Source organism: Falco punctatus, assembly GCF_963210335.1.
Source record: "Falco punctatus genome assembly, chromosome: 6".
Lineage (NCBI taxonomy): Eukaryota > Metazoa > Chordata > Aves > Falconiformes > Falconidae > Falco > Falco punctatus.
Window position 1 is genome coordinate 87,530,113 of NC_137585.1, and position 26,230 is coordinate 87,556,342.

Below are 26,230 nucleotides of genomic sequence, written 5' to 3' on the forward strand. Positions count from 1 at the left end.
ACATAATCTTTGTGGTCTCACTGAAAAAGCAGTTGTCCACAAAAGGTAACTATTGACTGCACTTTTTCTGGAATACCACAGCTGGAAAACTTGCATTACTACAGCAGCAACTCCAGTCCTTCCTATATAATAGATCTGTGATCATTTTTGCTTTGACAGTATCCAGAAACTAATTTCTAGATATCAGATGATTTTAATGAATACTATTAACTGGTAGTTTAATTCAATCTTATTTTGACAAGAATACTTTTTTTGACATACATAAAAGAAGTTTATTAACAAAAGCTGCTTATCCCCAGGATAATTCCAATATTTTTTTCTTTTTTTTAATCAAAAGGTGTTGGTTTTGATTGTTTCTTTTTTGTTGTTATTTCCCCAATTGCTTTTCAATTTTTTCTAACTGTTTTTATTTTTCCATTTCAGCAATAACTGTCATCGTAATTTTCTATAAGCCTAAAAAAGAAAAAATATCACTAAACATACAGTAATTCTTCAAATGGCTGTTCAATATTATAAATCCATTTAACTTTATAATACTGTAAACTGCCTAGGCTTGCTGATCATTACATGCAGCAAGTGCCATGAAACGCTCAGTCTGTTTATGAATCCATCTGGCAATCAGAACACTCAGATAAGCAAGACAAAAACAATAAGCAAATATCTCTCCAAAATTACTTCCTTTCTCCCACCACTTACAATCTTTTTTTTTTTTTTTTTTCCTAGAGAGATGATTAACTGTGTCTGTACATGTACTGTAGACAATAGTCATTTGAGATCTTCACACCTTAAAGTCTAATCAGCTTTGGGCTATTATAACCCCTGATGTTTTCTGCACAATAGATAAAATATTCTAAAAATGCAAACTCAAAACCATTTTGCTGTGTAATTACAACAGCTGTAATGAATGAAGACAAATTATAAGAAAAAAAGAAACAGGATCTCATTCACAACAAGATGGTTCCTAGGGAATATTAGTGATTCAAGAAGAAAGAAAAGAATGCACTTGAACTCTTACCCACTGAGCACAATTTTGCATTCTATTTACTCAGTATGAATTCCTTTGTCTAAAAGACTACCTAGAATTGATTATTCAGGATTCCTTTGAAGACCAGCACCCGAAAGCACAGCCAAAGTAGAGCATTTTAGCAAAGCCCATAACTGTCAATCCCATTATAAACTAAAAAAATATTTAAGCAACTACAAACAAAAATTTATTGCAATACTTATGACTGGGAAAGTAAATAAGAACGTATCCTTTAAAGGTATACAGAAAAAAATTCCAGTATAAATTGTTTAAGTTTTAGAGGAAAAAGATAAACTTGAATAATCTCATCTTTAACATATTTTGACTTGAGCTGGCTAGAAAATATATACCACTAAACAACAGAACTTTGAAATACTGCAAATTTTTTAGGTTTGTACTAGATCAGTGGGTTATGCTTAACTGCCTTTGGAAAACTGAGATAAAACCCATTTCTTTATCTGGCTGAAAATAAAATTTATTGTTTCAAGAGGAAATACCCTACTTTGTAGAAATAAGAGTGCAACAGCGTTAGTCTTTATAAGGCAGTGATTAGATGTAGGTTAGCAACTGTGCACACTGCCTGGGAAGTGGAAGGCCATATCCAACATCTTCCTTTAAACAGCCCTATACTTAATGCAGTTTTCATATAGCATAAACAAAAAATCCAAATTTTGAGGTTTCATATTTTTTCTTAGGTTTTTGATTTTAGCCCATGAAAAGAATATATTGGGATGTATGCTTAGAAAAGTGAGAAAAGGTCAGAAAAGTCTCTACCTCTTCACCTTAAGTACGTCTCAGAAATCTCCTTCAACTAGAAACCCTGTACTCAGCTGAGACTGCTGAAAGTACTCTGTTTACTCTGCTGGCCCATAAATAGTTGGCAGTGGCATACAATGTAGGAAACCATCAGCAATCCATTTTATATCACTTGGCAGAATGTCAAACATAGTCCTACAAAATAATATAGCCCCCACATTACTCTTACATTAGGTATTTCAGAGAAGAACTGGGATTCTGAGGTTTAATCTTTAAAAGTCTCCTTAAAATTAGGTGCAGGTCTTGTGGTGTCCACTTGCTGTAAATGAGTTTATATCGAGAATACACTAGAACATGCCAGAGAAAGCAAAAATAAGCTGAAGACTGTAGTAAAATCTTAAAAAGGAAGAGACAATTTTACTTCCTGTTAACTCTACAATGAAAATAATCACTAATTAAAAAAAATAAATCTTTTTAATAATTTATATTTGACCATACACAAAAATGTGTATGTGTAGTTTGTGAAATAAGAACGCACAAACTCTTCTCTTCACAAAGGAGGAGTAGAAATGGAGATGTGTGCATATAGCAATTTAACATGCATTATTCTTTCTTTTTCTGAAACATTTGACTAATAGTAATTGTATTGTTAAGATTTCACGTATGCTAACAATAATTTCTTGGTTTTACACATCCATGTACATATACAGCTTTTCATACATTTTATTTGCTTTACATGTCTATATAGATATTTCTGTCTATCCATATGGTATGCTTCCTTTTTGGCCATACACAAGATTTTGACTGTAAAAAATAAACAAGTTCATTTGCAATTAGATATTGCTGAAGTATAATTAAAAATGTGTGCCAGCTGGAGACATCAGTTGCTTTGATTTTTAATAGTATGTGGTAGCAAAGAACTTTCTTGTTTGCTCTGGCTTTGTAATCTGTGTAGTCCACACTTGGTTTATAGCCAAGTAACTATGCTGTGACTATTGAGGAATACTGTTAATTACTTTGCTTGCTCTGACTGTATAGTGTGAGCATGGATTTGGGACCTGTTGAATACATACGATGTAAAGACATAACAAAATTATTCTTTCCCAAGAGAATTCAAAAAGCAAGTGAGGAGATGGAACAGGAATGCAGGCAGTCAAGAAAATACCAGGCTAACATTGACAATACTGGTCAGTAAGACAGAAAATGATCATACAAACGCTTAAAAGAATACCTAACTGACACATTAGGAGAGTGATATTTGATGTAATATTCTGAATAGCTGCATTAGGGACACAATCTTTTTTTCAGGGTTAGGGAAAATGTTTCATGATTCCAAATATAAGCTTGAGAGCTTAGATGCTTCTTTGTGCAAGGTTACATGCTAAAACTGTGTGAGAGTGAGGTTACAGAAAAAGACAGGCAATATTCATACAAAGTTTCAGTAAAGAAAGATCCAAGTTGAAGATGATGCCTTAGTTATTGACTGGACTATTAGATAGGTTGCTGTTTTTGTCCACACTGACCAAGAAAAAAGATGGAAGGATGGGCTTCAGGGTGGAGGGAAGAAATTATTTCTGAACATATTGGGCTTTGCATACATGCCAGTAGCGAACTAAGTATTTGCATTATAGTTCTTCTCTTTACACTTTTTCAATACAGAGACTCATCTGAGTGCCAAAATCTGTTCTGTTGTAGCACGAAGGGACTGAGACAACTTGACTATTGGATTTTACATATATTTGAATGCTTTCTGCAGCATGTTACCAAGTCCTTGGGTTTTTTTTGCTTGTTTAAGAAGCATCAGACATTGTTTTGAAATAAATAACCGATAACTGTAAATGCTTTGATCTTTGCTTTGTTTCTTTAATGAAAAGGAACGTAGACGTGAAGTATTAGAGAGCAAATATCTTTTCAATTTCTATAATAAGCAAACAGACCTCATAAGCACTTTAAAATTCTTAGAATCCACAGTCTGATAATTTATAACAGGATAGCTATTACAGATTTTTTCATTCTGAAGTGGAAGGCAGAAAACACCAGAGTAGATCCTTCTTGTTTCATATATCTGTAAACTTGAAGGTAAAGAATAGATTCAGGATTCATACTATGTTAAAATATATTTATACGATATATATCTAGAAAAGACACTGTTTTCCTAGAAAAAATAAATAAATAAATTAGTTACAACAACACAGATTATTGCTGGTGCCAGATACCCTACCTAATCACTTTGCAGGCTAACACTTGAATAAATGTCCCGTTAAAAGTTAAGCTTTCTAGTTTATATTAAGGTCTGTTCTAGGTATCTTAAGAGGCCATTTCTTTCCTTTTAAAGATATTAAACAGCATCTCTCACAGTAGTTACACAACACCACAGATATAAAACATTTTACAAGCCAGAGCAAATTTTGAAAAGGAAACTTTTGTAGGAGGTGGTCTTACAGTGCAGAATTCTTTTTCGTAAAAAACTGAAAGTGAGGGTGGACACTGTCCCATTGGAAGAAGCATAACAGTCATATATTTGATGTAATTTTTCTAACAGTTTCTTTAAGATAGGTGCATACAACTGGAACTGACCCATTTACTCAGATGCAAAGTCCCTAATCCTATACACTAGGTCTACTATTTTTCATAGGCTAGAAAACAAGAACAAGAGATAGGAGAGTAAAGGACAGAAGAACACTACTGTATGCTTCAGGCCATTCATGGAGTGCAACAGCAAATATATGTAAGCCTTAAACAGGCAAAATTCTTGCTAACAAGGATCACCAGCTTACCCTTCACAAGATTATTAATTTTTTTTCCTAATGCTGCATTTCTGGAATGTATAGGTGTACTTAACATAAAAAAATGATGAAGAAGAATACAGCTTTGTTTATTTTAAGGTCTAAGCTTTATCTTTTGGGTTTTGTCGCTATGATTATCCAGGAAGAAATCTAGTCTGTCTACTTAAAATCACTGTCATTAAAACTAGCTCTCACCTCTTCACACTTTACACTGGAAAGAAAATTCAGTGAATGGTGAAAATGCAGCATTTCTTTTATACAAGCTTTGAAGCTGATCTAGCAAATATTATCCTAATCTATATCACAACCATTTCCGAACTGACTGAGACATGAGGGATAACAACAAAGAGAACATAAAGGCCAGGGAAGTTGAAAGAACAGAAACCAGGACTACAAAGAGAATAAGGAAAGTCCAGACAGAATTAAATTCTATAGGTAGAATTTCTTTTAGTTGCTTTAGTGTTATAATAGTACATTTGAGTCATTTGAAAGAAAGATAAAAGAAGGAATTTGTAAAGGGAGACTTGCAGAATTAAAATAACTTAATACTTGGGAATTTCCCCTCAGTAGATAAGGTTTAAACCTGAAAGGTAGATTAAAGATGGAAAGCAGAAAACGCAAAAGAAAGCAGAGCTTCTGAAGGTCAACAGCAGAACAGATATATCAATAACTTGAATAACTTAGTGGATAAAACAAGAGATAAACATGACTGAGGAAAAAAAAAAAAAAAAAGATAAAAAAGGCAGCAGCGTGCCTGCCGGTATAGCAAGAATTAATACAGTGTTCAATTAGTGAAAGAATTTGTTACCATTACATCACAACCCTTAAAGTAAATGAAATTGAATCATGCTCACAAGAACATCATGAATCTGTGAAAGGTGCAGCAGGACTCCACAGACAGCACCCCATAATGAACAACTTCTTTAATCCCAGAACTGTTTGACAGATCTGTGTCTACTGATACACTCACCCAGTAAAACCTAGTTATGTTTCACCTTGAAATTACCTGTGAGGCAACCAGCAATAAATTTTAGGGGTATTACTGAGTTTTACATCACTGAGAGAAGGAAAAAGTGTATCTGGAAACCTAAAACAGTCAACACACAAACCCTCACTAAGCTTTGTTGTCAAACCCAAGCAGCATGCTACTATTAAGACACAACATATTCAGCTGGTCCTGAACACTATTGAAAGGCCTTTTACTGTACCAAGCGGGCAAGTCAAGGAGAAATGAGCAGAAAACACTGACAACTTGAAAACAATAATATATATATAAAAAAATAAACAACTTTAAAAAAAAGTGGGATTTTTTTCTTCTCTTTTTTTTTTTTTTTTTTTTTTTTCTTTTTTCCTACAGAATTCATCACTATTCAATGCAACTTAGATAAGCACTACCAGCTGGAAGCTAATTACATTCAGCTGAACCTAATTATTCAAAACCCCTTAATAAGAAGGAAAGCTATTACTATTAAGGACAGACAAGTGTATTGGGCTGAAAAGAAGGTAAAATATTTAAAAACCTATATAGGTGTTGACCTACATTTGCTTTACATTGTTACTACTCTTCCTTCTGATTGTGCTGTTAAAACCATGTTATGCTTGTTATTTCCCAAGAGAAAAAACAAACAAAACCCTCGTAAGATTTCCTTATAGACTCAGATTTAGCTGTGATTTGAAATGTTAAAGGCAGGTGCCTTCTCCAATGGTTCTGAGCTTTCCTCATGCTCAGTTGCTGGAGGGCAACCTGGGTACCTGGAGTGTCTGCCCAGGCTGAGGGACATGGCTGCTGCTTTCTTGTTTGCAGGCACAACTGGTAGCAAAGCTCACTGTGTATTGTAGAGACACACTTGTGCAGGACGCTGGCACAGCTGGTCACACAGGCTGCTGCGGACAAGGCTCTGCCTTCAACAGCAGCTACATAGCGGACTGACACAAACACAAGCACAGGCAGCCAAGTCCCCTTCTCCTCTCAGGCTGGTGAAGACAGGAGGTCACTGGTGTGGGTGCACACGCAACACCCTCCAGGTTCACAAGCAGGTACATATTTGTGGATTCCCTGAGTACCAGCAGGGCACTTCTGTCCGTCCAACCCCCTTGCCCACATCCCAGCCCCCTTACCCATGCCACAGCTCCCCTGCTCGCAGGCTGGTCCAGCTCAGAGTTTGCTGCACACGCGCAGCACTCGCAGACTCCACTCACCCCACAGACACCCCACATTCATGGGTCCTCTGAATACCAGCATGGACCCTGTGCCTGCCTGATACTCTGGCCTGGACCCAAGGTCCCTCGGCTCTCCACATGGTCCAGCTAAAGGGTTTTGAGTGACTACACACGTGCACCCCACACACACCTAATATGGGGAAGATACAGGCACTCAGCACCTGGGCTGCGTCCCGTGGTGCTGCTTCAGCTGCCAGTGTTGAGCCCCTCACTCACCTCGCTCGTGTTGAGCCCCTCACTCACCTCGCTCGTGTTGAGCCCCTCACTCACCTCGCTCGTGCCGCTGCCCCCAGTAGCTGATTTTGGGACATGGACTGTTCTTGCCTTTCGGCTGGAGGGTAAAGATAGCCCACTGGCTCCAGTGGTCACTTGTGCTGTTCTTTTCTGAACCTCATAAGCACATCATCCTTGCTGTTGTACTGTGTTTATATTTCCAGGTTTTGGTAGTGGAGGGCTGGGGGCGGCCTCTGTGAGGTGTGCCCGGGCATGGCCGGCTCCAGCCCACCCGCCGCAGGGCACCGCTGGGCACCGCGGCCTGCGTGGCAGCACCTCTGAGGAAATGTATTTAAAAAAAAGAGAAAAAACACTGCACAGCAGTGAGGAGTGAGAGAAAAAAAGGTGTGAGAAAAAATCCCGTAAACATCAAAATCAGAAAAAAGAGGCTGCAGGCACCAGAGCAGGGGTTGCCCTTAGCTCATGGAAGAGGCCACAGTGGAGCAGGTATTTCTCTGCAGTCTGTGGAAGAAAATCCATCAAAGGCAGGTGCATATTCCCTGAAGGAACTGTGCCTGTGGAAAACTGATGCTGAGCAGGGTTATTCTGCAGGACTGCAGCCCATGGAAGGACCCACTCTGGAGCAGGGGAAAAATGTGATGAGGAAGGAGCAACAGAAAGGAGCTGTAATGGACCGGCTACATCCCCTGTTCCCCATCCGCCTGCACTGCTTGCGGGAGAAGGTGAGGAATTGGGAGCGAAAGACTGAGGTTGAGCCTGGAAAAAACATGGGAGTGGGAGAAAGCACTATTTTAATTTTTTCTTTGTCTCTCACTAGCCAAATTATTTTAATTGACAGTAAACTAATCTTCCCCATGTTGAGTCTGTTTTGCCTGTGAAGGTAATTGATAAACAAAATCACCTTTATCCATAAGTGTTTTCCATCTTATTTTCTCCTCATCTTGTTGAGGAAGAGGAGTGAAGGAGTGGCTGGGTGGGCATCTGGCAACCAGTCAAGGTAATCCACCACAGTTATTAGGATGCTCCAGCACTGGAACAGAGTTTATGCACTCTGTCCACTCTCTGAGGTTTTTGAGACCAATCAGGATAAAGCCCTGTGCAATCTGGCCCAACCTCACATCTGAGATCTAAGCAGAAAGTTTGACCAGGGGACTCCCTTCAGTCGCTTTCAATGGGAATTATTCCATAGTTCTATGATAATCCAGATGCTTCCTGTTCAAATCAAGCATCTAATCAGGAAACATTAATAAAGAGCAGAGGTCACCCAAAGTTTAAGGAATGGTCTGAAATCATTCAGCCATCTATGCTGGGAAAAAAAGAAATATCTATAAAATTTGTCTGGAAATACAGTTTTGTAAAAGGAATGTTTGGATCTTAGAATTTAGTTTAAAAAAGTGTCAAAAATACATTTGTAGGAAAATGTGACTGGAGTGGCTCATCATGTCAGTCTGCCAAATTTATGACTAGAATAGGTATTCTCTAGAAGGGAAAAACACAATTACAAGCCCAGACATAATGCAACCACACAAAATCTGCACAGTCACTAAAAAAAGTAAGACCTTTAATCTCACTGGAAGTCTGCCTGGATGTTTGCAGAGAAAGACTGTCAGCTTCCATAGTCCTTTTGTGAAAAAGAGTTGCCATAAATGGGGAAACCAACTAAAGAAACATCACAACAACCCACAAGTCCTTGCCAATTTGATATGTGAGGAGAATGCTTCTTGATCCTAGATCTGAGGATCCATGGAGAGTTGAAAGAGTTAATCCTCTACACAATGCAGTTTCACCCAGTTTTTAAACAGTCACAGCTGTCTTCACTGACCCTTCCCAACTGCTGTGTAAACGCTCTACTGCATCATGTTTTAAAGTCTTTCTGCCATCAGCTGTTCAGTGCATTCTGCACTGCTTCTTCTCATGTCATATTAGTGTTCCTATATTCCTGATGCCAAACAGTAGAAGGCTGTATTTTTAGAGTAATTTTCTGTGAAAAAGCATTGTTCTCCAAGAACCTGGTTTCAGGGCAGGCCTATGCTCAAAGTAATATAGGAAGATCCAAGAAAAGTGATCTGATGCCTGATCTTATCTAGGCCCCGAAATTATTTTTCGTGTCTGGAAACTCTAGCTTACTTGAAATTGTAATATGGATTTTACAGTTCAGTAAAAAAAGATATGCAAATTCTGGTAATAAAAGTTGCAGTAGAAAATTGCCACATCCTCCTAGCCTGTTAAAATCTTCTGGAATAAAATGGGAAGCATAGTCAATGCAAGTTGCGGAAAGAACAGAAGGTTTATCTTGAAACTAGTCTGAAAAAGAAAAAGTAATGATTAACAGCCATAGTAATCTACGATATATTTATTATCAGAAATTCATAAAAGGCAATTGTATTATTAATTCAGTTATATGTTTTTACAGGTTTAATTTTCTGAAGATTGTTAATTAAAACTAAAGTTAAGCCTGCACTGAAACTCCTCTGAACTGCCAGCAGTGCAAGGAGTCGGCTTTGTCAGCAACCAGTTACATTCAGAACACACAGCCTTTTTACGGAGCTAAGGTAAGTGAGCAGCAACCTGACTTGAGGAAGCAGAGCCAGGCCTAGGAAAAGCAGTCTTAATATTAGTTAAATTTTATTTTTTTTACTCCATTACCATAAGCTTAACATATTCAGTAATGCTAACAACCTCCAAAGAGTGTTTACCTGAGGGAGGACAGTGGAGCCGCTTTCAGCACTACCATGAAGATCTGTCATCACCTTAGCAGTCAAGACCAATATGTGGTCCATCACATTCTCCTCTTGGATGGATTGTGAATATCCATACTGTGTTCTTCATCTGAAAAATTAAAAAAATAAAAGAGCTTAAACATGTTCAACTTAGTATAGAGAATTATGTATTATGTCTAATAATGTATGGAATATTTCTGTTAGATACATTCATCGGAAATATCTAAACTGAAATTATCAAAGTTACCTTAAGAAAAATAATGAGGGACACAATCAACACAGATTCCTCTGCAATAATTTTTGTATGAACAATATTGTGGCCTTATAAAATAAAATAGGTATCTCTTACCCTCTCCTCCTTCTTGACATAAAAACAATTTTAACATTCCTTATCTTCTCTCACAAGTATCCTTGAGGATATGCAAAACAAAATGCATGGTACTTGCTATCAGAAAGTCACTCATGTGTGTTATCAATCAGCTGTTTCAGTGCCTTGCAGTGTGGCAGTTAGTAACTGTCTGTAAATATAGAGTCAGTAAATATAGGCATGAAATATGAAAGTGCTTATAAATATGTAAATTGTTTCAAAAGTTTAAGTGTTTGATGCCAAGGATTTTTCAGTATAATGTTTCTGCTATTGCCCCTGCAGTTTAAAAGAACTGGTTTTCATCAAGGGTGTCAAGCAGTAATATAGTTTTGTTCAACCTGTATAATAACCAGTGGCTGAAGTTAGGCATCTGAAATTTTAAACACAGAAAGCAAATGGCAGAATACACAAAACTTTCCAGAGTCCCCAAAGCTGACAACACATTTCTTAAATAAGAAGTGGGGAATTTTGAGTTAAAAAGTAAAATACATCAGGTTTTGAAATACTGATCAGTATTGAGCATCATGCTGGTACATCTGACCATGACATTGCCCTGCAGTCACTGCAAGAAATCCTACTGGCTTTTGTGATTTTGTCCTTGTACATCTGTGGGGAGACAACCCACATGACTGGCTGTCACGGTTGTAACCCCAACCAGCAACTAAGCACCACACAGCGACATGGTCACTCCCCCCCACAGTGGGATAGGGGTGAGAACTGGAAGAGTAAAAGTGAGAAAACTCATGGGTCAAGATAAAGACAGTTTAATAGGTAAAGAAAAAGCAGTGCACGCAAGAAAGTAAAACAAAGAATTCATTTACTACTTCCCACTGGCAGGCAGGTGTTCACCATCTCCAGGAAAGCAGGGCTTCATCATGTGCAATGGTTACTTGGGAAGACAAACGCCATCACTTCAAATGTCCCTCTCTTTCCTTCTTCTTCCCCCAGTTTATATACTCAGCATGACATTCTATGGTACGGAATATTCCTTTGGCTAGTTCAGGTCAGCTGTCCTGGCTGTGTCCTCTCCCAATTCCTTGTGTGCCCTCTCGCTGGCAGGGCCTGAGAAACTGAGAAGTCCTTGACTTGGTATAAACACTACCTAGCAACAACCAAAAAATCACTGTGTTATGTATATTATTCTCACACAAAATCCAAACCCCAGCACTGCACCAACTACTAAAAAGAAAATTAGCTCTATCCCAATATTTGAAAGTGCCACCACCATTGCTTTCAATGTAGTTTTTAACAGTCCATTACATGGTTCAGTTTCCCCAGAGGCTGGTGCATGGGGGGTGGGTGGGGGGTGTACCCGCTCAATGCCATGTTCTTTGGCACAAAGCCACAAGATTTTTTAATGGAGATATGTTATTTCTGAGATTAGGCTATTGTTGTTCATGATCACTTCAACATAAATCTGTGCTGAAAAGTTTGTTGATTTATACTTTGGGCTCTAGGTAGTAAAAGAGAATCTCTCTTACTTCACTGAATTTTTGTTATAGTCCACTGAGAGATTCACACTAGAAAGTTGAATTCAATGAAGTCCAGTATATGATACTTCCTTTCCCCCAACTATACCTCCACACTACTATACTAGGCTATTGTTTGTGCATTAGACAAAGATGTTTTTAATAATATTTCAAATCTGCATGTTTAAGAAAAGAAAGAATTATTGATTCTTTTTCCACCTTCATATTATTCACATTGATGGGCACCTCATTATCCGTTTCAGTGATATTTACTCTCTAGTCATAATACCCATATCAATTACGAGAAGAGTCTGGGATGTTTTCAAGACCATTTAAGGCCCTTTTTTTGGTGAAGTGGCGGCATTTAATTGGAATGGAAAGCTACCGTTGCCAAGGTCTGCCTTTTCTTGGTTGATATAAAACAGCAGCAGAGGACATGCTATTGAAAATTATTTAAACAATCAGCAATAGAACTATAACATAGGTATATAATAGATACACAAAAAAGGGAAAAAGACCGGAGATTAATAATATATTAAAACAACTATTAATAAGGGTGAAGATTCATGGGAAAATTAAAAATCTTTTTTATGACATAGGAAAAGCATTTTTACAGGAAGTGTCCAAACATGATGTACTAGAGGGTTTGCTACCCCTGTCCCATTCTATTTTTAGATGAGAGTTTGACACTGAGTTTCCTAAAGAAGACAACCAGAAAGATAAGAAAACAAGCAACATTAGAATAAGAGAAAATCTCTCTGTTGTCCAGATCTGAATCATTCACTGCCTGCTGTTTGCTATTCTCCTTTAAAAATCCTTCAGTCACGCTACTCTCACATACAGAAACACAGTGATTTAGTCAGCATCATAGCTGAGTGATTGCATATAACCACAGATTTTAATAATGGATTATGCAAACTAACTAGTTCTTAACTAATAGCATAGGAATAATTCCTCTCAGTCTCCCTGTACCTCTTAAAAAAATAGAAAAAATTAGCTTAGCTTGAAAATCCATTATTTTAAATTGAAGTTTTATGTGACAAACAGCTAAAATAGAGAGGAGATAGAAGATACAGCCAAGATAGAAGAGATTCAGGCCACTTGCTGCAGGGTATTACGAAATACTTCATGGGGTGAAGTATCCATATAGAACAATTACCCCATGGGTTTTGATGGATCAGTTTCTTGGAGGAGACAACATCTGCTTTCTCAATTCTTCAATTGTATAGTGGCATTTCACCTAGAAACAATCCCTCAAGCTCCCCCAAATCTGATTACCTTCTTAAAGCTTTCCTTTTCATTATATCATTCTTTTATATATTGCTGATTTCATGCACACGTAAATGGCAGTCTTTGCATACATTTCTTAGTCAAATATGAACAATGGTGTCCTCCGTATCCTCTATAGTCTCACTGCATCTACTTCACTAGTGAATAAAAGTATCTGGAGTAAAAACAGAGGTGAATTTCATGTAGAACTACTTGAGTAACAAAAACTTTTTTCAAAAAGTATTTAACATTCCATTGTCATACTATCATCTCTGAAAAACACTGCATTATTTCAGTAACCTCCAGGCTAAATAGTTTACTCAAGGTCATGGCCTTTAATGAGTTCCCTGGATATCCTTTAAGACATTGACTATATTTAAATGTATGCCTTACCTACAGACATAAATACTTTATTATGAAAGTGGGTTTCCTCTTCTTAAATTATAAGGAAGGAATTTAATTAATATAATCTTACAATTTTTATAGTGCAGCACTCAGTTTTTTAGATTCTACCATCTTTTCTATGATATTAAAGATCAAAAAAACCCCAGTGAAGTGCACTTGGGAATACAGATAATCTTTAATGAAGGGACAGTGCCTGAGGTGAAAAAAATCAATCTCTACATTAAACCAGGAATTTTAAGTTGTATCTTCATAAATATTTGACAGAAGGAAACACTTGCTACAAAGAAAAAAAAAACTTCAGTGCAATAGTTATCTTTATAATACATCATGAAATGTAGCAGTAGCTTTATAGGTTATACCTCATAAATATTTTGCTGAGTTCTTGAAATGTGAAAATATTAATTAAAATGGATGTCTAGAACTAAACTTCAGGTTGACATTTCAGTGCTTTCTGGAAAAGCTGTTTATGTTGCCAAGTCTCAGGATAACTTGTAGATATAATTTCTAGCTGTTAGAAATTAAGCAGACAATGAATTTCTAGTTTTCAGAGTTGGTTTTCTGTTTGTTAATGTCATGTTAACAGCCATCAAAAGTTTTGACTATCAGTCAGTACAATGGAGAAGATCAAATAGAAATTAAATTACTGAATATGTAGAAATGACTTATTAGTAATGACAAAAATAGCAGAGTGGTCACATCTAACCTCTGCAGACATTATATTGAACCAAAGTGTATAAGCACTGCAATGTTTAATATCCCAGGCAGCCTTTTTTTTTTTCCCTTCAAGGCAAATACAAATGTTTTCTCCTCATATTTAGATTTCATTTTTTGATATCCTATGATATTAGAATCTTTTGCTAAATAACTATTAGCAATAATCTAAATCTAGCCTGTTAAACATGCACTTTAAAATGTTATATTCCACTTTGTTTTCAAATGCCCCAAACTGAATGTTTTAGCCCATAACTTTAAAGCATGTAATGTTGCCAAATACAGTTATTTTCTGCTATCAGCATGTACAGTACAAATTACCATCATCACGTCTTCCTTCAGGGATGCTGAACCTGTCCTAAAAATCAAACTTCTGAACATTGTCATCTTCACTGAAATATGTCATTAAAATCAACAATGAAGATGTCCCACAGCGGTAACTCTTCCTTTAGTTTAGCAAGTTATAAAGATGTATTTAAAATCATGCCTATATTCTTAGGTTTTATAAAATACAGAATTAGAAACAGTCACCATCCAGTTATCCATCTTCTTTCCAGGTGGGTTGCAGTCTATTTGTAAGATTTTCCAGTCACTTGCTGGCTGAGGAGGCAATGCTTATTCTCTCTTGCTAAAATTACAAGGCACATAAAATGCTCTTAAAGAATTGGGTAAAAAAGGTGACTCCTGTTTCTAAATGTCTACTTCTGCAGGCAATAGATGTTGGGAATGTGACAATTATAAGCCTGAGAAACATTATGCTTTCTTAATTTTGATCTTATGATTTCCCTTAATTTTTGTTCTATCATGCAGGAAGAAGAGTGGAAAACTTGGATGGAGAGGTGTGTATTAGGGTGATGTGGTTGGGGGATTCTCACCCTGTAACAATATGTTAACAATTCTGTCTAATTCAGTATTTTTCTGGTTTCAGCTGGGATGGAGTTAATTATCTTCTTAGGAGCTGGTGCAATGCTGTGTTTTGGCTTTGATGTGAGACTTTTCAGTTCCTCAGGCCTTCCTAGCAAAAAGGCTGGAGAGGTACAGAGAATTGGGAGGGGATGCAGCCAGATCAGCTGAACTAGCCTAATAGGGTTTCCATACCATGGGACGTCATGCCTGGTATATATGTCTGGGGGGCTGGCCGGGGCTGGCAGATCGTTACTTGGGGACTGGCTGGGCATCAGTTGGCAGGTGGTGAGCTGTTGCACTGTGCACCATGTGTTCCTTTCTTCCTTTCCCTCTGGATTTTATTCTTTCCCTTCCCCTTTTCATTATAACTGGTATTGTTAGTATTGTTCTTTCATTTTTATTTTATTTCAGTTATTAAATTGTTTTTCCCTCAACCCTTGAGTTTTACATTCCTTTCCAACTCTCCTCCCCCTAGCCTTTGGGTGAGGGGAGAGTGAGCGAGTGGCTCTTTGGTACTTAATTACAAGCTGAGGTTAAACCACGACAAGTATTATTATTAAGACTTGTCTTAAAAACCAAACCGAAATGAAAACCAAAACCAACCCAATAAAAAACCCTAGGCTTTCCTCTTAGGAAGAACCAGAAGCACAGTTCTTCCCTTTCCTGAATCCATTGCAAAGAACTGTCCAGCCATTTGCTTTAAATTTACTGGCACTCTAGCTGGTTTTAGTCTGGCCAGAACTCATATATGGAATCTTTCAAGGAACATGCACAGCAGCCTGTGAAAAACTTTGTGTAGCATACTGTAGTTATACATCTCTCTTCTGTTGCAGTTTTCTGTGTGGCATACCTTTTTGAAAGCTTCTTATTTCTTTCAGTTACCAGTTTCCAAACCAGATGAACTTCAGAGTTTAAATTTCTCAGACATTTAGACTCATTTCATGTACATTTATTTGTAAAAAGACTCTTTTTATTATTATTATTTTTGGAACTCTGAATGATATTATCAATATTTTGTACATCTTTCTTTTTTCTTATTTATTTTTAGCAGCAGTCCTAATGAAGTTTCGGTTTTAAGTTTCAGAACTTGATCCTGCATGAGTAAGTTGACATGTTAATAAGAACAAATAATATTTTTTGTAAATGTCAGGGTTTGGTTTTTTTCTTGCTTTCTTTCTTTCTTGAGATCCTGCGTCCAAACTAATACTACATTTAACAGTCACATATACTTACCTGCATCTGCTGTACCTGACGTTCTGGTTTTTGACAATGTCTGTCAGGCTCTTCAAATTACAGGAAAGCTGATGGGAAGCCAACGCATAAACAGTCTGCATGTGATTATTGTATTAGGCGTGCTAAGAGAGGAGGGAAGCTGCATTGGCAAGCAGTGACATGTGCTGACATGAAATTGCATTCTTGGATTTGCACCACCAGCTGGAAGGAATGTAAACCCTGGCACACTGCTTGTGATACAACAAAGATTACTGAAGGAGAAACTGGGTTTCAGTTACCCTTGCAAGGTAATTATGTCTTCAGCAACTTCTACATTTCCCAGCACAACTCCTGCAAGAATTCTCTGCTAGCTGCTCTGATTTTCCTCTTTCCTCGCTTATAGGTAGCCTCACTAATCAGTGTCTTAGTTCTACAGTCAGACTTGCCAGGGTTAATAGATTTCCATTGTGTTTGGGGTTTTAATGCAATTTATTACTATGTCAAAACTTGATTAATTTTTGTGCACGGAAATCTACAGTTTCTAGTACAGGACTCAAACATCTGTTTTGACACAAGCCTACAGAGGGAAGAAAGTCATATAAGAACATGTCTAGAAAAGTGAGGGTTGAGGTCTAAGATGAAAATTTAAATTAAAATATCTATTTCTAAAAGTATACAACATATTTCCTCTTTGGAACAGCACTTTGACATCGGCAACTTTACAGTCATCAGTGAAACTTCAATGATTCCTGAAGGTGGAATTTGAGAACATGTATTTGGTGCTTCATGACATTACTGGGACATAAACATTTCAAAACATCTGTTTGTTTGGTTTGAGAGAAGCAGAAATACCATATAAGCAGCCTTTTCCATTTATCAGTATCTTATTTGTGCCAAAAAAACCCCCCAGATCTGAAAGAGTATAAACAAAATACTTTCAGATTGAACTGGAGTATTATTAATTAATTTAACAGTTTTCATATGAGAAGTTTTCTGGTACTCATTCAGCCAATATTTTTCATTATTTTAATGAATACAGTGAGAAATTTGGAATTTGAGCTAAGTTTTTGTGTTATTATCAAGTGTTATCGATGTCTTTCAGCTAGTTCTATTTCAATAGGCTATGTCAGCCAGTTGGTGTACCAGTTGAAGATATTTGACTCACTGAAGGTCTAGGTTATCAACTGGGCCAGAGTAAATACATCTGTCTTCTTCTGATGTAGGTTGACCAGAAACAAAGTTTGAAATGCCTGACAGAACAAACTATCTTAAATTTGGAAAAACATACATACACAGAAAACAAAACAAAGCAAGTCCTATCCCCCAAGTATTATACTTAAAGGGGAGGGGACATAAAAAATGTCTTCATGCATCCAGTTTATTTTTTGTCCAGAACTTGTGTCTTCAATTGAATCACAACTAAAGTGAGTCATCACAGTAGAAATGAAAACAGGCAGATGAAATACATTCTTGTAAGATATCTTCCTGACAGACATTTTTCTCTCATTTGTGAGAACACATGAAGGATAAGGAAAGTCAGAATTTTTGTTTTCCTGAAATTTCCTAAGGAATGGCCCAATTAGAAAAATGCTGCTAGGTGCTATGTCTCTGTCTATTCACAGAATAGGTTTCAGACATGACCTTTCAAAGCTGTAAATGACTGAAATTGTTGGTGAAATGTATTCCTTGTTATTATTAATAAAATGTTATTTAGAGCTTTGTGAATAGGTGAGTACAAGAGAAAAAAGCCCTAAGGACAGATTCTAGGCACGTGTAAATTAGTGTGTAAATTAGTATAGTTCCATTGTCCTTAATAAGATTAGGCCATTTTACACCAGCTGAGGATCTGTTCAATGTTACATTACCTGACAATGTTACATGTTTAATAAGTTTAATAGTGCTTCAAAGTTAATTTTTCTTATTATTCATTAGTTTGTTTCCTATGTTTTTTAAAAAAGAATAATTTTATTCTACTTTCCAGGCTTATTCAATCTCAGAGCATTCCTTACTAGAATGATATTGAAGCCAAGGGGCTTAATTTAATTACACACTCATGTGCTATGTCATTGTCATTTTCCTTTAGGAAAATTTTAGTATTAGTAATTTATAATAATAACTTAGTATTTTTATCACTAATTTACACTAGCAACTGTGAACCTGTAAACATTTTAAAATTGACTCTTTTGTAAGTGAATTTCTTAATATCTGAAAGACAAGAAGGTGTTAAAGTATAAATCATTAATTTGGTTGATATCTTTGTGCCTACAGGGGCATCATAATCTTTTTTCAATTGTTTTAGAGATCACCATGGGAGACTGCCTACACTTTGGAGAGTAGAATATTGCACAAGAGATTTTTGATATCACTATACAAGAAAAGAAAAGCAAACATGTATTTTTAAAATGGCTAGACATGGAAAGAATAGATAATACCACTCTGAATATTGATACAGTCTTTCTTACCTGTATATTTAAAACCAGAAAGAATGGCTAGCAATTTTATGTAGATTCACAGATTTAAAGGTTCCTCCCACAGCTATTTTCTAAGTGAGCCAGGGGTCATAATGGTAGTTTTAGCATGTAAACAGCACTGGGTGGGGACTGTGAAACGCTATACTTATTTTATACTGTGAGGCTACCAAACAGAGTTCTAATGTTTACAGCGCTTTGTGTAAATTATTGTTTCTCGCCTGTGGCTTTCAATCTTTGGAATGGTTTGGAGGACAATTGAAGTGTAATCAGTTTTTGAAAATGTTAGTAACAGCTTTAAGATTCAGAATATGTTTTTTATATTCAACCAACTATACTGATTGAGAAATAATGGCTTATAAATATGCTGTCAATGTAAATAAAAAAAATGTTTAATCGAAAGCAATTGTTGTGTTGTGCAGTTAAAAAACATCACACAGCCTTTCCTCAAGTTGTATTATATATCCCTATATAAAAAACCTGAAAAATTAAAATTTGTGACACACTTTACATTCCTAAGCATCTTCTCTTTCAAAACCTTTGTTCAAACTGCATGCTGTGCAATTCCTCCAATGTTTCTGTACTGTCAGGAGAATGAACAGGATAAATACATAGATTAAAGAGGGGGCACACTGCTCCCCAGAGAGCAATTAGTGATCCATTGCATAGTCTCTTCTACCATTCAAATGTGACATGAAAGCTATGTGTCCCAGCTGATGGTTGAATTCTGCTCTATCATTTCCCAGAGGAAATTATTGCAAAACACAATTTCCTGGAAGAACATAAAGTCTTATTTTGAATATCTTCATATTTAAGGATATCACTTCTGAAGTCCTATGCATACCTGCATTTCAGGCAGATTTGTAGTTTTCAACACTTCATTTATGACAACAGACAAGTTTACGCTTGTATCTGTTTTTAAAATTTCCATTTCCTTGTTCTGTGTCATTATGTTATGCATTTACAGATTTTTTGGATGGTTGTCTTCAATGTAATCACCACTCTGCTCATCCCACCAAAGCCATCCTCGCAATGATCTCCATTGTTTGACGCTAGTCTTAATTTATGAGTAAACTTTTAATTCTCCTGGTTTATTTGCTTTCTTCCCTCTCTTTAACTTTTCCCTCCTCCCTTGTCCCTCAGTCCATCCACTTCTCTGCTGCTAAGCCCTTTCTTGACCACCTCATCACCACTGCTCTGCTGGGGGTCTGTGAGATGGCACAGTCAGTGAGGGCACAGCCAGTACTGAGATCACCGTGGCACCTTGCTTGTCCACCCGTGTCTCCTGCTGCTGCTTAACAGTGAAATTATTAACATTTTAATAAAAATAATCTGTTCTTAAGGTTCCAGTTTAAAAAGCATCAATATTAGTTGGGGAGTAGCAACATTTTTAGATAAGCAAATGAGTCTTACATTTCAGGCAAATTTATAAGATTATATATTCAGGTGTCTTTGTGTTCAAAGAAAAGACTCAACCTAAATCATGCTATGCAGGCAGCAATTTTGATATATTTTCTTGAAATTGAGCTCCAGTGTAAACTCAACATTAAGATTGTGTCTATCTTATAAAGTGACATATTGAAAATATAGTTTTCCTGAGAAGATGAATTATTTTTGCTAGCCTCTAGGGATTTTAAATGATAACATCTGATCTGCCATCTAGATCAGGTATTTCGGTTATCTTTAAAAGGAATCTGTATTTTAACTAGCAAGATACACCTTAAATCCAATTTACTTCTAATTTACTGCAGAAGATACTAATGCACAGTATTGCATGACTTCATTTTTAGCAATATAGGATTTTTATGCGAGTTGGTTTTGGCTGGGATAGAATGAATTTTCTTCATAGTAGCTGCTATGGGGCTAAGCTTCAGATTTGTGCTGAGGACAGCGTTGATAACACCGGGATGTTTTTTTATCACTGCACAGTGCTTACACAGATCCAAAGCCTTTTCTGCCTTTCACACCACCCCATCAGTGAGTAAGTTGGGGGTGTACAAGAAGTTGGAAGAAGACAGAGCTGGGACAGCTGACCCCAGCTGACCTAAGGGATGTTCCATACCACATGACATCATGCTCAGTGTATAAAGCTGGGGGAAGAAGAAGGAAAGGGGGGATGTTTGAAGTGATGGCATTAGTCTGCCCAAGTAACTATTACAAGTGATGGAGCTGAACACCTGCCTGCTAATGGGAAGTGATGAATTAATTCCTTGTTTTTCTTTACTTGCATGGATGGCTTTTTCTTTATGTGTTAAACTGACTTTACCCCAGCCCATGAGTTTTCTCACTTTTCCTTTTCTGATTTTCTCCCTCGGCCTGCTTGAGGGGAGTGAGCAAGCAGCTGTGTGATACTTAGTTGCTACCTGGGGTTAAGCTATGACATATGTGAGGTATGTGTTATAAAGATAAAACTCAACATCAAGAAGCACAGTTTCTAGATTAGTCTATGCTGATAAAAGAAAAGTAATTTTCAAAACTGAAACTGCCAGTATTCATTTGGAAGAAACTTCCAGTTTTATTTTAGATGTCTGGTTCATTGACAATTACATAACTAGTGAGTTGACCACAGATGCTTGGTGTTTATATTTCCTGAACAAGATCCAATTAAAAGTTTACCATCTGCCGTAAATCTTTGTCTCTGTACAGCTTTCCACGGCAGTGTCATGCATTAGCATTCAAGCCTTAGCCTGTCTTTTCATTCACTGTTGTCAAGTCATGCAGACATTCCTTTATTAGGAATTTTTCAAAAAGTCCAAGAGTTTGTTTGTCTGGTTGGTTGGTTGCTTGGCTTGGTTGGCTGGGTTTCTTTGCTATAGCCAGATGTTTAAAGACTCTTAGAAAAAGTTGGTTTGTAATATTACTCAGTTATTACCAAGAAGCATTGATAATCCCACCGTAGATTTGCCAGATTTGGGGGTCAATGAGAATTTCGTAGGAAAATACTGACCGGAGAGGATTTCAGAAAAGTATCATAAACAAAAATTCTTCAGATATGGAAGGATGGAAGATGTTTTCTAACTAATTATAACATAGAGGATGCTTAGACATGTAGAAATGTTTGACATTTATTTTCTTTAAATAAATTCTAAAATTTGGAACATTCATGCTTTTTTTTTACAAAATATGTATTTTTGTTTGAAATCATGGTATAACTTTATATGAGTTCTCTGGACTAAGAACCAGATTCTTTTGGTTAAGTCACAGGCATCAAAGACTCTAGTGTCATCCTATAGTGTCTGTAGGACTGGCAGATATATCAGAGGATCTACAATAGTTAAAAACCCTTCTAGGAAAGCAACTGGAGTAAGGCAGCTTCCTTCAGGTTCAGTACCATCCCTCTCCAAGGTGGAGCTGACTGTATTGTCTGAAACTCCACTGACTGTAATGGGTATAACGTGTTTTCTGCTCAGACTGGAGATTCATACATTGTAACATCTAGAACAAGTAGACACTTTCAGGTATTTTCTTTGGTGAACTTGAATGAAACATGTGGTTGTTTTTCTATGTTGGCCAACAAATTGTAATATTTTTCACAGTCTACTGACTTCTTCCTGTAAATGCAGTAAAATCTTGAATTATTCTCTTCTTGGGAAATGGTTTGTGATTTCTTTCCTCCACACCCCCATGTTAGTTGCCTCAGAGAAGAGAGGGATAATGCAATATAAGCCAAAGCCATAACTACAAGAGTATTTAATTGTAAAAGGCAACTCTTAAGAATAAAGTGTATTCCTAGAATAGTAGTTAATTATTGCAATTTAAATTTGAAAGAAACAAGACCAGCATGAATGAAATTAATCAGAAATATATATCCACTCTGCATCTGAAAATGTGTTCATTTATTAGTATTGCTAAGCATACTGAGGCATCTTAAAAACCTCTGAAGAAAATATCTTAATACAGACGTAGGGCTAGATGCAAAAAAAGACTTTGAAAGGTCAAGGGCTAAAGTCTTCAAAACATGTTATTTTAGGTTCCTGGATCATGGGTTAGAATCCCGGATGTGTTATTAGCAGCGTTATTTCTAAAACAACATTAGACATTCCAAAGAAGATCTCAAATTGTCTCCTGAGAGAGAGATGACCACAGGGCCTTTTCTTCCTTATCACCTTGAGGATGAGGCAGTGGCATGCCCAGATTAACCCTTCACTGCTCATGAACATTGCTCATGGCACTTTGGTTAGCCTGAGCACCCTCCAGTGGTCGGTCCTACTGGCCTGGCAAAAAGCAGTCCCAACTACACAAAGGCTCTAAGACAGTCCTACTCACTGTCAGTCAGTCTTAAGACTGTTAATACAGGTAAATGTGCTATAAAGATTCATGTCCTATGGCAGAACAATACAGAGTAGATGACCCAGCAAATGGTTCCTGTCCCTAATTTCTTTACCTCAACAATACATATAGTGAGCACTGCATGGAAGTAATTGTTTAGCTGTAACGAATCGTTGAGAAGAAAAAAGTGAAGGTTTAGGTACGCAAACACTATTATTCACTTATGGTTCTTCTGACACGCTAAGAAACTTTGATATATATGTATGCACACATATACACACTCCCCACCCTCCTAGCCCCCCAGACTTATTACCTGATTTCCATAGAAGTGCTACAAGACTGAATTTTTCTGAGAGCAATTCACCTCAGTAGCATCTTAAATTCTGGGAATTTTACTTTGTTAGAAATTTAATTCAGCACCAGCCTTTGGAAAGTAGAGAGGCACGTGTACTTTTTAAAGTGTATTTAGTAAAGACTGTCAGTATGGAAACAGGTTAGATAATTTTTCTTGATTAGTTATTCAGCACATCAGGTCTTGCTTCATATCTCCTGAAGGTACCATGCACAGTGTAATTCCAGGTTTTTTAATAAAACCAAATTAAAATTTTATAATTATTCACATTGAGATCAGACCTTGGAATGGAGTAATTTTGTTCTGTGTCCTTTACTAAATTTCATGGGAAAGTTTATTTGCCTTCCTCAAACCTCAAATATTATTCAAACTGACATATGCTTCTTTTCAGTACTTTGCCTGTAGCAGAAATGTATATTATTCCCCTTGCCCTGGCAATTTAATTGTCAGAAATCTATTTTCTTAGTCTAAGTTGCTGTGGTTTTATTTCCTCTAAATACAAATCTTTATGTGGAGTAATGTACGTAACCTTTTTAGTATGCTACTAGGTTACCTTATTAGTATAGTTCATAATAGCTGTAAAACATAAAGCAAGTTTAATTCTCAAGGTAATCTCTAATGCTGTGTGAGTTACATGACACATTAAATCACTAATTTATTTCCATACCGTTATTTACATATTTTTAAGTGCATCTGCTTATATATTTTTTAAAAAAATATATTCAGTTGGAATAAATTTAGCCCTTTCTATAGAAACTACACTAAACACTAAAATGTGACTAAATTGACCTAAGTTATTCTTTGAATTGTGTGCAGGAAGCTTCAATGCTCTGACAAAAATGTTTAATATAAAAAAGTTTTTCTTGTTAATTTAAAGAGCAATCATCTTGAACTAAGAATATTGAAGTTGCATAATTTTTGTTCACATGGTATTCTTCCGTCCAACTTAAACCTCATTTTTATTTCTACCTTTTAGTGAGTAAAATGGAAAGGACACTGTGCAAAATAATAGCTAGATAAGAGTACATAGCTAAAAGCATAACAGACAAAAAATTGCTACAATATATTTTCAGTACATAGCCTTTTTCTTACAGTTAAGAGATAGAGTGGCATAATGGATCTTTAATCCATAAATTTGACAAAGAATTCCCTAGCTGCAAAAGAGCACACAACTATTGCCTTCTGGCTCTACCTTGTAATAAGCTAGTCTTCTCCACAGAAGAAGTATTGTACCATACAACTGTAAAAATTCTTAGTCTAGAAAGATTTTATTGAACTCTCAGTTTCTGATCCTTCCTCCTCAACAGTCCACTTTGTTTAGTTGTTGTGGTTTTTTTTTTAACCATGGCCTATTAGGACTATAAAATATTTGTATAAATATATAAATACATGTGTGTGTAACATACATATATGGGGAGATAAACATTAGGTCTTCACATTCATCTCTATGCCTAATCATTGATCTATGAAGATAGACTCCCATTAACTGAAATAATATTATTTTTACGCAATAATGCATTATTTTATTCTGTCACAGTTTGCTTTCATATTTGAGCATATTGACTTTGTCATTATAATTTCCTAATCTGTAGATTTACCTTTGTTTACAACAATTTTTTTTCTGTTTTTGCTAGTTACTTTTTTTCCCCTGCTATATAGATGAGCTTTCCTGCATAATTTCTATCAGCAGTTCTCTTGAATTACTACAGATAGGTAATAGGTTCCACTGAATTGTAGTGGAAACTCTAGTTGTGTAATTTTTGTTATTGTATGTTTATTTTACAATGAGGAAGAATGTGAAGCTGGAGTCAAAAAAAATCACACAATACCTTATTAAGGGAAAAACTATACTGACATTTACATTCTTTGTTGCAGTGCAGATTATATAAAACAACTCCAAGGTACAATCTCCTCTCTAGCTACTATTTTTGAACAATCAAGTTTTTTTAATAAACTTATAGACATGCTCCTAAACACACACAGTCCAAATATATAAAACATGTATTGCAAGTATTTTAATTTCCATCTATTCCTTCTCAAGTGATTTGTAGCCTATTTGATCATATTTATACAATCACCATAACTCACCTCAGCTATGTCTTTTCTGTTATACTTAATTTACTTAATCCCTGATATTTTTCCTCACTTCCTTCCTCATTTCTGTTTCCTGAATTTTTTAAAACCTGATAAATGAATGCTTGTGGAATTGTATGCAAAGATTGGTAGTCCACTGATTCTGCTGACTGAGGATAGTATTGATGAGGAGCTAAGTATGGGTGTTTGCAATTCTGTAAGATTTCCCAAAACGTGGCAATCACAGGTTCTGGAATTATTCTGCTCAAGATGACAATTTCTGCACTGAAAAGTGATCCTCATTACTTTTTCACATTGAAGATGGGGATCACAAAGTCTATCCAAAGGCATAGTCTAACAGTTCTCTATGGAAGAAGACCTTTTATATAGTCTTGCTTTTTGCTCCCCCCACCTTCATTTTTTTTCTCTGTCTCCCAGACAGGCTGTTGCAGAAAGAAAAAAAAAATATTGTAGAGCCAAAAATTAACTGTAGTGGAAAAAGAAATAAACTCCAGGAATAACCAAAGCTTAATGCAACAATAGCTTTCAATAAAAGGACAAAAATACCAGACAGAGAAAACAAGCTCTATTAAAAGCATGGCTACAAAGAAAGAACGTTTATTCCTACATACTGTATAGATGAAAACTACATAGTTCTAGAGATTAAATAAAAAACAATTTAGATTAAGAAGTAGATTAAAAACAGAGAGGAAAGAAATAAAAGAAGCAAGGAATTTTAAGTTAGAATTTTAAAAATATTTCAGATGTACAACCTTTCAATGTTTTGTCTCAAAAGTCTTTCATTGTATATATTTCTTCTAGTAAAAGTCTAACATCAGGAATTTTTGTTGGATCAGTTTGGCCTTTAAAGCCATGCCATATCCATCTCATAAATACAGTTGATTTATGTTCTATCTAATCTGAGATTTTACAGGCTCACAGACCTCTGTAGTAACTTTTAATCAGCCATTTCTATTCTTAGTTTTTAA

General features: G+C 36.2%; 1 long non-coding RNA gene across 1 annotated transcript; it reads right to left on the reverse strand.

The window, feature by feature from the left end:
* Nucleotides 1-262: 262 nt before the first annotated feature.
* LOC308065426 lies at nt 263-25,098 on the reverse strand. The gene is made up of 2 exons (XR_013928764.1): nt 7,057-25,098; nt 263-7,002 (listed from the first exon to the last, which is right to left on the reverse strand). It is a non-coding gene; the product is annotated as an uncharacterized lncRNA (long non-coding RNA).
* Nucleotides 25,099-26,230: the final 1,132 nt, after the last annotated feature.